Source organism: Capsicum annuum, chromosome 7 (genome assembly GCF_002878395.1).
Source record: "Capsicum annuum cultivar UCD-10X-F1 chromosome 7, UCD10Xv1.1, whole genome shotgun sequence".
NCBI classification, from domain to species: domain Eukaryota; kingdom Viridiplantae; phylum Streptophyta; class Magnoliopsida; order Solanales; family Solanaceae; genus Capsicum; species Capsicum annuum.
The window spans coordinates 77,302,111-77,316,629 of record NC_061117.1 but is presented as its reverse complement, the minus strand read 5'-3'; the positions used below and the strand labels follow the sequence as shown (position 1 = coordinate 77,316,629).

The 14,519-nt window shown below is 36.2% G+C and overlaps 1 pseudogene; it reads left to right on the top strand.

Moving 5' to 3' along the window:
• The first annotated feature begins 543 nt into the window (after positions 1–543).
• Positions 544–1,827, top strand: LOC107877972 (annotated as a pseudogene).
• Positions 1,828–14,519: the final 12,692 nt, after the last annotated feature.

Genomic DNA, 14,519 nt, shown 5'->3' with positions numbered 1-14,519 from the left:
ACATCAAAGAATGAGGAAGAACAAGAAGTGGAAAGCAGATGCTGAGAAAAAAGGACGATACCAAATTTTTTTAACACAGCTTTGTGGATCTTGATCTTTGATTCAAACAAGAAACAAAAAGTATAAGCTGTAAAAGGGAAGAAAAAGTGAAAAAAGACTTTCTGTATCCACAGATGGTGGTACCATGAAAAGCCACACATGGGCATACATGTCATCAAAAGGCTGCACAAAAAAATAAAAATATCAAAAATGTCCCTTGTTGTACCACCAAAACCTTTACTTATTAATTATAGAAATAAATATATAGTATATACAGTATATAGTATATAGATATAGGAATAGAAAAATCACTATCATTGCTTTTTGAAGGAGTGAATCTCCTTGATTTGTGATTTTCTTGGTATATAACCAAAGGTTTAAGAAAGAATAATTAGTTTGTGCTGTTATCTGAATGTAAAAGAAGACTAAGATTAGTTTGCATTGGAAAACACAAGAACATCACCACCTTCATTATTAAGCCCTATAGATGAACTTAATATATTTATGGCAAAGGAAAAGGAAGAAAACGTTAGCACCAGGAAGAAGCGACTGAATACAAGACTCAGCAGAGGTGTACCAAAAGGCATAGAAAGTGAACTAGTTGCTGTTGAATGGCCTAACTGGCTTGTTGCAGCTGCTGGTGATGCTTTAAATGGATGGCTTCCAAGAAGAGTTGATACTTTTGAGAAACTAGGTAAGATTGGCCAGGGAACTTACAGTAATCTCTACAAGACTCGAGATACTGTGCTCAACAAAGTTGCTGCCCTGAAGAAAGTTCGTTTTGACAATCTTGATCCCGAGAGTGTCAAGTTTATAGCAAGAGAGATAATCATATTGAGAAGGCTTTGTGATCACCCAAACGTTATCAAATTGGAAGATTTAATCACCCCACCAATAAACTGCAGTTTGTACCTTGTTTTCGGTTACATGGAATATGATCTCAAGGGAATTCAAGAACAAAAAGGTGTCAAGTTTTCTGAACCTGAGATCAAATGTTACATGAACCAGCTGCTTAAAAGGCTTGATCATTGCCATAGTCGTGGTATCTTGAATTGAGATGTAAAAACTTCCAACCTGTAGTTAACAAAAAAGGTATCCTAAAAATTGCAGATTTTGGGCTGTCAACATTTTTTGATCCAGAACAAAGCATGCCATTAACCAGCAAGATTGTGACTCTCTGGTACAGGCCACCAGAACTTTTGCTAGGGTCAAATTCTTATGGAGTTGGGAGTTGATTTATGGGGTGTTGGTTGTGTACTTGGTGAACTATTTACTGGCAAGCCTATTATGCCCCGTAAAACTGAAGTTGAGCAATTGTATAGAAGATTCAATCTCTGTGGTTCTGCATCTGATGATTTTTGGCTAAAATCCAAATTGTCTAAAGCACCAATATTTAAGCCAATGATGCCTTATAGACGAAAAATTCAAGCAACCTTTCATGGTCTTCCTGTGACGGCTGTAGGACTAATGGACACTTTACTTTCCATCGAAACTGAATATCGAGGGACTGCAGCTCTTGCTCTTCAGGGAGAGTTCTTCACAACAGAACCATTTGCTGGTGATCCCTCAAGTTTGCCACAATATCTTGCCAGAAAAGAGATTGATGCAAAATTCCAAGATGCAAAAATGACAGAAATCAAGGGGAGTAGGAGGTGGAAGTATGCACGTGCTAGAAGTGTAAGAGCAATTCCAGCACATGAAGCTAATGCAGAATTACAGAGCAACATAGATAGAAGACGGATCCTTACCAATTCAAAAGCCTGAAATAGGATAGAAGGAATAAATGAATATGTCTCAGGAGGTGTTTCAAATGAAGGAACAAACTCTTCCGCATATTTTCAGGAGTCCAGCAGAAAAGAGGGCTCAGAGAATTATACTCAGAGATCTGCTACTCCTCATCAAAGGTATGATCTGAGAGCTATTAGGAAAGAACCAATTCATGATGACTATGTAATCAAGAGAAAGAAGTGGTCAGGTCCATTACCTGCTTCATTAGACAAAATGACGGATTTATTCATAGGGCACGATGCCATAATCCTCAAAGCTGTTCAGCATGCGAGTCTTGAGAAGGGATTAACAGTTAAAGGGAATGACCATGACTCTAAGGAGAAAAGCAATCATTCTTTAGGTCCATCGACATCGACTAGACATGAGTTTACTGCTAATGACCAAATTTCTACTCTTTTACCGGCCAAATCGGCCAATATGCAGGTCTTACCAGGAGAGCACGAGGCAGGAATCCTAAAAGATGCTCAATGCATGAAGTCTGACAAGACAAAAGTGGTGGAAGGGGAAGGTAGTAACTCCAAGGTAAAGAAGAACCAACTTATTGAACTATTGTTGTCTTCCCTGAATCAGATAGCCTTGACTTCCTGGTAGACAATCAATATTTTGGTCCACTTCCATCTGCATCAAAACCAATCGATGTGGATAGAATACTTAGAGAGCATGACCGACAGATTCAAGAATTTGTTGAACGCACCAAGCATCAGAAAAAACTAGCTAAAGCTCGGTATTGAGGTACAAGAATTTGTTGAACACACCAAGCATCAGAAAAAACTAGCTAAAGCTCGGTATTGAGGTATGAAATCCAATATTAGCTGCTTGGAAATTTACTCTCTATAAAGGTTTCCAATCGTACCAGTGTACTTTTACCGGTATAGAACTAATAAATCTTTAGCCCAATGTCAAGATTGGCTGTGGTTTTCTATAGAAATACTAATGTCTTAAACTAAGGGGCCTTGTTTTTGTTAAGTATCCCACATCGGAAAAGGGATGGGTAATTGGTCTCCTAATATAGACTTGGGCAATCCTCCCCTCTTGAATGAAAATTTAAAGGGACTAAAAAAGACTATGGTTTGAAGAAACAAAAGATGAGACAAAAGTGGTGCTCGTGGCTTCATTTGGATACATTGTTGAATTTGGAATTGCCACAGGAAGAGAAAAAATCTTAAACAGATCATAAGCCTCTACAGCGAGTTCCTCAGAATGGCTACTGATACCACGTCCACCAAATTGTGATGGATTGTGGACAACTTTGTCAAATATCCTCCGATAGTACTATTCAGGAAAACTGCACCTAAGATAGTTGACAAAGGGAACCCAAATGGAGAAAAACCGAACACGGCAATGGAGGAAGATTTACAAAAAATGCATTACCTAAAAGCAGTGATCTTGGAAGGTCTAAGCCAGCACTCACCAGTTCACCTATTACTGCTACACATGGTGACAAAGAAAGTGGAACTCAACAGTTATGCAATTAGATAGGTTCCTAGTATGTGGTGGTGATGGTCATGATGGTGGTCTAGAGAGTAGAAAAAAACTCTTATTGTGGTAGTTGAAACTTCTCATCATTAGTGTAAAAAACAAAATGGTAGTTGAAACTTCTCATCATTAGTGTAAAAAACAAAAAGGATAGGGAGAGTAAAGCTACAAGGAGAAAATATAAGGAAATTGTAGCTGTAAATTGCTACAAAAGAACTGCAGGGAAGGGAAAAACTGAAACTTTTTTGCTTTGTTTTCTATTTTCTAGATGGTTACAAATGTCTAATGTCATCCCTTATTTATACTTATGTAGAGATGATTCTAGATGCTACAAATCTAGAGTGTTCTTAGACAAATATCTCCCTCAAATATCTAGCACCCTCTAGCTCTTTCCTAAATATAAATATCAAATAGACTACACAATTTCTTTCTAGATTCTTCTAACTAGAATTACCTAAATATCTAGATATTTCTTCAACATGATTATCCTAGAAATTTACTAGACTATTCTAGACACTTAACTAGAAATCTATGATTCCAAAAAATCTACTTTAAAATTTTCACACTCCCCCTTAAAGTGATTTTTTAGAAGCTACCCTAAACTTGTTGTGGAAGAACTCAAGTGAAGCTTTGAACCGCGCCTTAGTGAAAATCTTGATAGTTTTTGCATGACTCCTCTTTCTTCTTCAAAACATGAAGATTTCTCGTTAATGATTTGCTTTTGTTTAGTTTTATCATGTTGAGTTCTCGCCTTTCTCTAAACTCCTCCAAATCTTTATTATCTGGTGACCCAAATATGATGGAAAAGTTTGAAGCTCTAGGATTCAAGATTTTAGAACTTACCCTTTCTAAAGCAACTTCATAACACAAGGATATATTTTTTTGGTATCAGTCTCCTCATTTGATTTGATGACAGTCTTTTGTTTGGGCCTATCAACCAGCTCCCAAGTATCATTTTTATTAATCATAGCAAGCTCTTCCTCTATTATGGAAATCCAAGCTTCATGACTTGCTGATTCTTCAAAAGAAGATGGTTTCACAAGAGCAAAACTGCATTGCTCGTAAACTTTAGCTAGTGACCTAGTCTTTAAAACAAAAGAAACTGAAGTTAATTCAACATCTGAATTGTGTTCTTTTCCAATAATAGGACTGGAAGAAATATCACTCATCTGCATATTTTGAGCTACAACTGAAGTACACTCATCCTGGTTCTTTACAATAATATCTCGATCCCAATCATAGTGGCTAGACTCATTCACTGCAAGATTTCTATTGATAAGCACCTTTTTCGTATGAACATTATACACTTTGTACCCTTTTGCAGTTGTGTTATAGCCTAACAAAATACAGAGTTCTGCCTTGTTATCTAATTTTCCTCTTTTAGCATCAGGAATATGTGCATAGCAGACTGAACCAAAGACTTTTAAGTGTCTCGCAGATGGCTTTATACCTTTCCATGCTTCAAATGGTGTCATGTCTTGGAGTGCTCTAGTTGGTAATTTGTTTAGCAAATAGACTATGGTATTGACTTCCTTAGCCCAAAAACATTTGGGTATCTTCTTTTCTGCTAGCATACATCTCGCCATCTCAATCACGATTCTGTTTATTCTCTCAGAAATACCATTTTATTCTAGAGTGTAGCTAACAGTAAATTATTGTTGAATTCCCACATCTTTACAATACTTGTTGAACTGATGCGAAGTATATTCAGTTCCATTATCTAACCTGATATACTTCAACCGGCAGCCACTCTCTCTTTCTATAATAACCTTGATTTCTTTGAAAACAGAAAACACCTGAACTTTGCTACTTAAGAAATAGACCCATGTCATTCGAGTTAGATCATCTATAAAGATAAAAAATATTTATTCCTACTCAAAGAAGTCGTCCTCATTGGTCCACATATATCTGTATGAACCAACTCTAGCTTTTCCTTCGCCCTCTAAAGACTTTCTTTGGGAAAGGGTCATTTATGTAATTACCAAATTAACATGACTCACAGACATGTCGACATATGTCAATTTTGGATACATCAAGCACCATACCATTGGATTGCATATACACCAATGAACTAAGGTTGTAATGACCGAATCTGTTGTGCCAAGCCAAGTATCACTCATTTCAACATTGAAAGAGCAACTTTCAGTAGAATAGCATGAAATTGGAAAGGAATTGGCAATCATACTAATTTTTGCTACTTCACAACCTTTAGGATCATAAATGACAAATTTTTTATCCTTAAAATTAAGTTAATAATTATTGTGAAGCAACTGAGCAACACTCAACAAGTTTTGAGTCAAGCTTGGCACATAAAGAACATTGTTTATGATTTTCATACCTTCGTCCATAAGGAATTTCACTGATCGTCTTCCTTGAGCTTACACCAATGCATTATCTTTAAGCTTCACTTTGGTCCTATCAGACCTGTCCAGGCTAACAAACAAATTTTCATCAATTGTCATGTGCCTTGTGCACGCACAATTGACATACCAATTATATCGATCAACATGCGATATGTGCGAAGCCATGAATACCTCCTCCTCTGGTTTTTAAACTTGGTGATCTTCCGCAAAATTTACTCGTTGGGAAGACTAACCACTTTGAGTTTGCATTTTCCTGCAATACTTCTCAATATGCTCATACTTCTTGTAGTATCTATATTGAATAGGAGACCTCTTGGACTTCTGTCAACAATTCTTCTCTAAGTGATTTATCTTCTTACAAATACCACAAGGTGGAAATTTTCATCTCCTCAACGATTCACCTTGGTATCCACCAGATTTCACCTCTCCATAGTGGTCTAGAGAGACTTTTTTGCCTTTCTTTTATTGCTTGAATTTATGCCTTACTTGAAAGGCATCTTCGACTATCCGTTCGCTTCTCATGGTTACTCGTTGCTCTTTGATTTTCAATTAACAGATCAACTCAGCTATTGGAAGAGTAGTCAAGTCACAAGACTCTTCAATAGCTGAGATTTTTTATTCAAAATTATCCGGAAGGGTGACCATGATATTCTCTACAACCTTCTGATGTGGAAAGTTTTCACCAAGTATCCTTATTTGGTTCACAATATCCATCAGCTTGGAAAAGTATTCTTTCACACTATTCGAATCCTTTATCTTCAAGAGCTCAAACTCCCTCTTCAAAGCTAAGACCTTAATAGACTTAACTTTGTTGTTGCCTTCAAACTCCTCCTTTATCTTATCCCAGGCTTCTTTGGCTGGCTCACAAGCCATAATCCTTGTAAACATCACTTCCGTAAGGCTTGAATGTATGCAAGTGAGAGCTCTTGGAGATCTAGTCACCAACTCGTCATACTTTTTTATATTATTGAGAGTTGGGTTGTCTCTTAATGGCTGGAAAACAAGTTCTCCTCTCTCAACAATATTCCACAAGTTGAGAGCCTTCAAATAAACCTTCATTCTAATGGCCTAAATATGGTAATTTTCCTTTGAGAAAATCAGAGGACCCGTTGTTGGTTGATTTTCTGGTGCCATGTTTTTTCAGTAAATAGATCCAAGAAAAGGAGCTAAAAATAAGATGAGCCAATCAACAAAAAATAGGTTCAAATCCCGTAAGAAATGGGCTCTGATACCATGTTTAAACAAAGGAAACAGGGAGAATAAAGCTATAAGGAGAAAATATAAGGAAATTGCAGTTGTAAGTCACTATAAAAGAAACTGCAGGAAAGGGAAAAACTGAATTTTTTTTGCTTTGTTTTTCTATTTTTCTGGATGGTTATAAATGTCTAATGTCATCCCTTATTTATAATTATGTAGGGATGATTCTAGATACTACAAATCTAGAGTGTTCTTATACAAATATCTCCCTCAAATATCTAGCATCCTCTAGATCTTTCCTAAATATAAATATCAAATAGACTACACTATTCCTTTTTAGATTCTTCTAACTAGAATTACTAAATATCTAGCTATTTCTACAACATGATTATCCTAGAAATTTCACTAGACTATTCTAGAGATTTAACTAGAAATCTACGATTCAAAAAAATCTACTTTAATATTTTCACAATTAGCTAGTAAATGGAACTAGAAATCATAGTTTCATGATTCTCTTGGTTTTAGTTATATGATAAATTAATTAGTAGTCTGTCACGTAATATTTTAATGCTTCTCTTGGTTAAAAACAAAAAAAAATTAATAATTATTTTGACAACAATAAAAAATGGGATACTGTTATTTCTTTTTTACTATCCCAGCTCCTAAATGAATAAAAAGGAATTAAAAACTCGTTTGACTAGGCTGAACTATAGGTATAAAAGGTATACTATTTTCCTTCTCTACAGTTTCTTTTGTAGCAATTTACAGCTGCAATTTCCCTATAGTTTTCTCCTTCTAGTTTTACCCTTTACGTTTCCTTTGTTTTTGACATGGTATCAGAGCCCATTTCTTATAGGATCTGAATCTTTTTTTTGTTGATTGAAATATGGCACCAGAAAATCAACTAACGATGGGTCCTCTAATTTTTTCTGGTGAGATATATCATAGTTGGGCCATTAAAATGAAGGCTTATTTGAAGGCTCTCAACTTGTAGGGTGTCGTTGAGAGAGGAGAACCTACTGTCTAGCCATTAAGAGATAACCAAACTCTCAATGATATCAAAAAGTATGATGAGTTGGCGACTAGATCTCCAAGAGCTCTCACTTGCGTACATTCAAGCCTTACGGAAGTGATGTTTGCAAGGATTATGACTTGTGAGACAGCCAAAGAAGCCTGTGATAAGCTAAAGGAGGAGTTTGAAGGCAGCAACAGAGTTAAGTCTGTTAAGGTCTTAGCTTTGATGAGGGAGTTCGAGCTCTTAAAGATGAAGGATTCGGATAGTGTAAAAGAATACTCTTCTAAGCTGATGGATATTGTGAACCAAATAAGGATACTTGGTGAAAAATTTCCAAATCAGAAAGTTGTAGTGAAGATCATGGTCAGCCTTGCGGACAAGTTTGACTAAAAAATCTCACCTATTGAAGAGTCATGTGACTTGACTACTCTTTCAATAGCGGAGTTGATCTCTAAGTTGCAAATCCAAGAGCAACAAGTAACTATAAGAAGTAAAGGAATAGCCGAAGATGCCTTTCAAGTAAAGCACAAATTCAAGCAAGAAAATGAAGGCAAAAAAGTCTCTTCAGGCCACTCTGGAGAGGTGAAATCCGGTGGATACCAATGTGAATTTTTTAGGACAGAAAAATTTAAACCTTGTGGTATTTGTAAAAAGACAAACCACTTGGAGAAGAATTGTTGGCAGAAGTCCAAGAGGTATCCTATTCAATGCAGATACTGCAAGAAATATGGGCACATTGAGAAGTATTACAGGCAAAATCAAACTCAAAGTGGTCAGTCTTTCCAACGAGTAAATTTTGTGAAAGATCACCAAGTTAAAAAAAACATAAGAGGAGGTATTCACGGCTTCACACACATCACATGTTGATCAATATAATTGGCATGTCGATAGTGCGTGCACAAGGCACATGGCGATTGATGAAAATCTGTTTGTTAGATTGGACAGGTCTGATAGGACCAAAGTGAAGCTTGGAGATGGTGCACTAGTGCAAGCTCGAGGATTAGTGAAATTCCCTACGGATAAACGTATGAAAATCATAAATGATGTTCTTTATGTGCCAAGATTGACTCAAAACTTGTTGAGTGTTGCTCAGTTGCTTCACAATAATTATTCACTTACTTTTAAGGATAAAAAATGTGTCATTTATGATCCTAAAGGTTGTGAAGTAGCTAAAATTAGCATAATTAGCAATTCCTTTCCAATTTCATGCTATTCTGTTGAAAGTTGCTCGTTCAATGTTGAAATGAGCAATACTTGGCTGTGGCATAAAAGATTCGGTCATTACAACCTTAGTTCATTGGTGTATATGCAACCCAAGGGTATGGTACTTGATGTACCCAAAATTGACATGTGCCAAGATATTTGTGAGTCATATTAATTTGGTAAATTGTATAGATGATCTTTTCCTAAAGAAAGTCTTTGGAGGGTGAAGGAAAAGTTAGAGTTGGTTCTTACAGATATATGTGGACCAATGAGGACGGTTTCTTTGAGTGGGAATAAATATTTTATTCTCTTTATAGATGATCTAACTTGAATGACATGGGTCTATTTTTTAAGTAGCAAAGTTCAGGTGTTTTCTGTTTTCAAAGAATTCAAGGCTATGGTAGAAAGGGAGAGTGACTGCCGGTTAAAGTATATCAGGTCTGATAATGAAACTGATATACTTCTTATCAGTTCAACAAGTATTGTAAAGAAATAGGTATTAAACAACAATTTACTGTTAGTTACACTTTAGAACAGAATGGGGTTTCTAAGAGGAAGAACAGAACGGTGATGGAGATGGCGAGATACATGTTGGTAGAAAAGAAGATTCCTAAATATTTTTGGGCTGAGGTAGTCAATACCAAAGTCTATTTGCTGAACAGATTACCAACTAGAGCACTCCAAGACATGACACCATTTAAAGCATGGAAAGGTATTAAGCCATTTACGAGACACTTAAAAGTCTTTGGTTCAGTCTGCTATGCATATGTTCTAGATGCTAAAAGAGGCAAATTGGATAACAAGGCAGAACTCTGTATTTTGTTGGGCTATAACACAGCTGCAAAAGGGTACAAAGTGTATAATATTCGTACGAAGAAGGTTCTTATCAGTAGAGACATTATGGTGGACGAGTCTAGCCACTATGATTGGGATCGAGATATTATTATAAAGAACCAAGATGAGAGTACTTCAGTTGCAGCTCAAAATCTATAGATGAGTGATATTTCTTCCGGTTCTATTGCTGGAGCAGGACACCTTTCAAATATTGAATTGACAGCTGATTCTCCAGTTTTAAAGACCAGGTCACTAGCTGAAGTTTATGAGCAATGCAATTTTGCTCTTTTGGAACCATCTTCCTTTGAAGAAGTAGCAAGTCATGAAGCTTGGATTTCTGCAATGGTGGAGGAGCTTGCCATGATTAGTAAAAATGATACTTGGGAGCTGGTTGATAGGCCCGAACAAAAGAACATCATTGGTGTCAAATGAGTCTATAGAACAAAGTTCAATTCAGATGGCTCCATCTTCAAACATAAAGCCAGGCTCGTAGTTAAAGTCTATTCCCAATAGCTTAGAGTGGACTTTGGAGATACGTTTGCTCCTGTTGTGAGGCATGAGACAGTAATATTTCTAATTGCTCTTGCAACACAATACAAGTGGAAAATCTACCATTTAGATGTCAAATCTGCATTTCTAAATTGATTTCTTGAGGAAGATATTTTTGTTGAACAACCCGAAGGTTTTATAGTTGTCGGTGAAGAAAACAATGTGTATAAGCTTAAAAAGGCTCTCTATGACCTTAAACAAGCTCTGAGAGCTTGGTACAGTAGGCTGGATACTTATTTGTTGTCTCAAGGGTTCAATAGAAGCCTAAATGAGCCTACTTTATACTTTAAAAGGCAAGCTAATGGGAAGTTAATTGTGATATCCATTTATGCTGATGATTTGATGATCACCAGTGAAGATTCTCTTACGGTTCAAGAAGTTAAAAATGTGATGCTAAAGTTTTTGAAATGTCTGATCTAAGGGAGATGAAGTTCTTTCTGTGAATGGAAATTTCTCAATCTTCTGAAGGAATTTTCTTATCCCAAAAGAGGTATGCCCTGAATCTCTTAAAAAGGTTCAAGCTTGATAAGTGCAAACCTATTACAACTTCACTTGTAGTGAATGAAAAGTTAATGAAGGATGATGGAGAAGAAAGGACAGATTCACAACTGTATAGAAGCCTTATTGGAGGCTTGTTGTATCTGGCTGCTACCAGGCCAGATGTGATGTTTGCTTCTAGTTTATTGTCCCGATATATGTAATATCCTAGCATCAAGCATTTTGGAGCTGCTAAAAGGGTGCTGCAGTACATTAGAGGGATAACAGATTGTGAAATTTGGTATAAAAGTGTGGAGAATGGATCTCTTATTGGCTATTCAGATAGTGATTGGGTTGGATGTTTGGACGATTATAAAGGCACATCTGGTTGTTCTTTTTCATTTGGTTCAGCTATTTTTTCTTGGAGCATAAAGAAGCAGGATATTGTAGCTCAATCTTCCGCAGAAGTCTAGTATGTAGCTACTGCATTAGCTATAAATCAAGGAATTTGGTTGAGAAAAATCTTATTTGAATTGGATTTTTTGCCAAAAGAACCAACAGTGATCTGTGTGGATAATAAATCAGTCATTGCTATGGCTAAAAATCCAGTGCAACAAGGAAGGACGAAGCATATCAACATCAGATTCCACGCTTTGCGAGATGTCTAGAAGAATGGGAAAATTAAGTTGGTGCATTGCAGAAGTGAAGAACAACAAGCCGATATTCTAACCAAGGCTCTTCCCACAAACAATTTTGACCTTCAAAGGTCGTTCCATGGAGTTTCATTGAAAAATCTTAAGGAGGAGTGTTAGGAAATTAAGATTTATCTAGAAACTCCTAGTTAGTAGATATTTTTATAGTAAAAACTCCTAGATATTAAATATTTTTTGGAATAGGTTCTTCTAGAATATTCTAGTGTAGTATCTTGAATAAATATCTTGTAGAATTATCTAGAAGGATATCTAGAATCATCCATAGACTAGTATAAATAGGAGTCACATTATGCATTTGTAACCATCCAGAAAAATAGAAATCACTCAAAATATTTCAGTTTTTCCCTTCACTACAGTCTCTTTTGTAGCAATTTACAGCTACAATTTCCCTACATTTTTCTCCTTGTAGCTTTACTCTTTACGTTCCCTTTTTTTATAGAAGTCAACATTTTTTAATCCAGAACAAAGCATTCCCTTAACTAGCCAGATCGTGACTCTCTGGTATAGTCCACCGGAACTGTTGCTTGGATCAAATTCTTATGGAGTTGGAGTTGATTTATAGGGAGTTTGTTGTGTACTTGGTGAACTATTTACTGGTGGGCCTATTATGCCTGGTAGAACTGAAGTTGAGCAATTGCATAAAATCTTCAAGCTCTGTGGTTCTCCATCAGATATTTTTTGCGAAAATCCAAGTTGCCTAGTGAACCGATATTTAAGCCATTAGAGCCTTATACACGGAATCTTCAAGCGACCTTTCATGATCTTCCTGCTGCTGCTGTAGGATTAATGGATACTTTACTTTCCATAGATGCTGAATACCGAGGGACTGCAGCTCTTGCTCTTCAGAGTGAGTTTTTCACAACAAAACTATTTGCTTGTGATCCCTCAAGCTTGCCTCAATATCCCCCCAACAAAGAAATTGATGCAAAATTTCAAGATGCAAAGAATATAGAAATCAAGAAGAGTAGGGACCATAAGTATGCACGCGATAGAAGTGTAAGGGTAACTCCAGCAGCTGAAGCTAATGCAGAATTACAACACAACATAGAAAGAAGATAACTCCTTACCCATTCAAAAGCCCAGAACAGGCTTGACAAAACAAATGAATGTCTCGGGAGGTGTTTTAAATGAAGGAACAAACTGTTGTGTATCTTTTCGGGAGTCCAGTAGAAAAGAAGGTCCACAAAATTATACACAGATTTCTGTTACTACTTATCAAAGGGATAATCAGAAAGCCATAATGAAAGAACCAATTTATGATGACCATGATAGCAAGGGAAAGAAGAAGTGGTCAAGTGCATTACCTGCTGCATCAGACAAAGTATGGGATTTACTCAGAAAGCATGATACCATGATCCTCAAAGATATTGCATGTGTGAGGTTTGAGAAGGGATCAACAGCTAAAGGGAATGGCCATGACTCTAAGGGAAAGAAGAATCATTCGTTAGGTACATCAACATCGAATAGCCATGAGGCTACTAGAAGTGACCAAATTTCTACTCCTTTACCTGCCAAATCAACCAATATGTAGGGCTTACCAAGAGAGCATGAGGTGCGGGTCCTAAAAGATGCTCAATAGGTGATGTCTGACAAGAAAAAAATAGCAGAAAAGGAAGGCAATAACTCCAAGGTAGGGAAGAACCAACTTATTGAACAATTGTGTTCTCCTACGGAATCAGATGACCTTGACTTCCTGGAAGCCAACCAGTACTTTGGTCCACTTCCATCTGCATTAAAAATAATCGATGTGGATCGAATACTTAGAGAGCATGATCGACTGACCTAAGAATCTGTCGAACGTGCCAACCAACAGAAAAAACTAGCTAAAGCTTGGTATTGAGTTACAAAAACAACAATGAATACCAAAATTAGCTGCTTGGATATTCACTCTTTATCAGTAACATGTGACCTTCTGTACCTCTGATATAAAAACAATGAAGCAAATTTATAAGTGTATTTTTACTGGTATAGGAATAATAAATCTTTATTCCAATGTGAAGAATTTCTTTTCTGGGTTTTCTTAACTTTGAAGTAGATGTATTAGAAGAAATACTAGCATCTTCATAAAACTGGCCTTGTTTTAGTGCTAGGTGTTGTCTCTCACTTGGACAATTCATCTCCCTCATTGGATATTGACTGTTGATGTTAACTCATTCCAATTTCTGTTTAAAATACTTGGTGATCTCAAAGTCTATTAAAATGAGAAATTATTAGTAGTGTTGTCCACCGTAGAATGGTAAAGAGAGACAAATATGGGATGCTGCACCAAAACAAGCTTCATGGATGGTACAGAAAATCTTAAATGTAAGAAGAGACAATTAAACAGGCTGAACTAGGTGAAGCTGAGTTATCGACCATTTCAAAGTTCTCTTTTAAGCAAATGTATTTCAAAATGTGGGGCGACTTTCAGAAGGTTTTGTAAAGAATGAGTAATACCCAACTTATTATTTCCTTTTAATGAAGGGTTAATTGGTAATTATAACCAATTAATAATAGTAATTAAAGAATTAAAAAGGAGCAAGCCAAAAGCTTTCCAATTAATAATAGTAATTAAGGAATTAAAAAGGAGCAAGCCAAAAGCTTTCAGTTTCACATTAAAAGTCAGCATAAATAGAACAATTATTCTGGGAAGATAACAGCAAGCAAAGCAGCGTGCAAAATAGGAAAAAAAAAATCAATCAATAGAGAATATCTAAGCTACGTTAGCAGGCATCTTTCACCGATAAGGTGTGAAATTTATTTATAGTTCTTCGGCATAGAATTCTAAAAATAGTGACAGCAAAACGACACTAATGTATATTTCATTTTCTTCTTGGTGGTTAGTTGTTTGCTACTAGATTAAGGTTAGATATTGGTTGATATTGA